Raw genomic sequence first — 2,387 nt, forward strand, 5'->3', positions numbered from 1 at the left:
CTTTGCTTTTTTCCAGTTTCCTCTATTCCTTTTTTTGAGTCTGTTTCTCTTCTTGTTTAAATCTGTCCTTACTTTATTTTCTCTTTTCTTGTCTTCATTTCTCTTTACATCACTTTTTTTATCTTCTTTTCCTTCCTTCTATTTCTACTTGTCAATTTTCCAACTCTGTTCTTCCTTACAATCTGTCTCTATCCAATTCTTTTTATTTCTATCTACATTTCACTCCTCTTTCCCCTGTGTTTCTCTCCCTCTCTTCATTCCTGTCCCATCTCTCCGTCTCTGTCTCTGCCACACACACACACACACACACACACACACTGGGAGACAGAGAGGAGGTTAGAACACTCAGAAACACCAGTCAACACTATTCAATGCCACTAAAACACCCTTAGTCTTGTTCTAGTTTGGCTTCGATTTTTTTTAAATTGAATATAGTGCATCTCTCTCTCTCTCTTTTAATGTTCACTAGTTTTGTTTTTTCTTCCTTCTCTCTCTCTCTCTCTCTCTCTCTCATTTGCTACTAGAATGTTTTGTTAATTTGCCTTCCCTGTCAGTGCTTGTACAAAATATAAATTCCTCTGCATGCCTTTCAATATTTCTATTTGCTTTTAAAATTCTCTTGGTCTCTCTCTAAAAGCTAGCTCCATTCTCTCGCTCACTCACTCTCATCTCTCTTTCTCTTTCTCTCAAAATGAACTATCTTTAATCGGTATAAACTGCTTGTTTCTTATGGTACAAAGGGAATGGGGGATCTTTACAGTTAGATAATGGTAGAAGTAGTGGTGGTGGTGGTGGTGAATGGATAAGATTAGGCTATAGCAGATGGGATACATGAGTGTGGGTGAATGAAATGTGTGTGTGTGTGTGTGTGTGTGTGTGTGTGTGTGTGTGTGTGTGTGTGTGTGTGTGTGTGTGTGTGTGTGTGTGTGTGTGTGTGTGTGTGTGTGTGTAGATGCATGTACTCACACACTCATGCACACACAGACACACACACACACACATTGGCACTTAAGATGTTTAAAAATAGCCATCTATATTTAAATTTTCGGTGTGGTGTGAATAAATCTCTCTCTCTCTCTAAACATGGATAAATAAAAATAAGCAAGACTTTTTCAATAACTTTCATTCTTAGGCATAAACAAAAGAATCCTCAACATGAAACAAACACACAAACACACAAACACACATCTCCTTCCCCCCTCTCTCACTCTCACTCTCTCTCTCTCTCTCAAAACACATCCCTGAAAAGTCAACAAATTTAAAGAGAGAGAGAGAGAGAGAGAGAGAGAGAGAGAGAGAGAGAGAGAGAGAGAGAGAGAGAGAGAGAGAGAGAGAGAGGAATGATAAGCTTATGACCTCCTGTCCTGCTTAGCTACACTTCACTGCTTGCATATATCTTCTAATGTTCTTCTTGCTTATGATTTCTTGCTGTTTGTCCTGCTGCCTGCTTAGGAGGAGCGGAAAAGACAGTTAGTATGTATGTTATGTTACTTTCCTTCCTCCTGCTTAAAAATATATCTGCTTTTTCTCTGGTTCTTTGAGTATAGTTTAGTTTCTGCTGCCTGCTTGGAGTTAACAGTTAGAGAGTTATGTTATTCTTCTTTATTCTTCTTCCTCCTGCTTAAAGTTTCAATATGTCTGCTTTTTCTCTGTTTCTTTTGAGTCTAGTTTTGTTTCTCTCTGCTTGGAAAGAGTTAGAGAGTTACTTGTTATCTTATCCTTCTTCCTCCTGCTTAGAGTTTCAATATATCTGCCTTTTTCTCTGCTGTTTTGAGTCTAGTTCAATTTTCCTGCTTAAAATTAGTTAGCAGGTATTTTTTTTTTTTTTTTTTTTTTTTTTTTTGTTCATTTTTTAAGATGTAATTGTCTCTACTGCTTATTTTCTTGCTTCTAATTTCACTATCTGCTTTTATTCTTCTTAATTTTGCCTGCTTAGAAATTAATCAGTAGGTATTATTCTTTTCTTCTTTCTTTGTTTGCTTCTCTGCTTTGATGTTTTTTTTTTTAAAGCTTTTAGTGTAATTCTGTCTCTTCTGCTTGTTTCTGCTTCAAATTTCACGATCTGCTTTTTCTTCTTAATTTTGTCTGCTTAGAAATTAATCAGCAGGTATTTTTCTTCCTTTCCTGCTTTTTTTAATTTGATTTTTTTTTTTTTTGGTGTAATTGTCAAATTTTTCTATCTATTAATTTTTTTCCTATCAGTTTTTCCTGCCCTCATTTCCTTCTCTCTACTTTTTCTTTCTTCCTTTCTGATTCATTCTTCTGCTTCCTCCTGCTTCTAATTTCACTGTTTCTGCTTGTTCTTTCTATTTTTGGTCTTATTCCTTTCCTGCTATCATTTTCTTTCTCTCTCTCTCTTCCTTCCCTCCTTTCTTATTCACTCTTCT

The sequence above is a fragment of the Portunus trituberculatus genome, chromosome 8 (genome assembly GCF_017591435.1).
Source record: "Portunus trituberculatus isolate SZX2019 chromosome 8, ASM1759143v1, whole genome shotgun sequence".
Classification (NCBI taxonomy): domain Eukaryota; kingdom Metazoa; phylum Arthropoda; class Malacostraca; order Decapoda; family Portunidae; genus Portunus; species Portunus trituberculatus.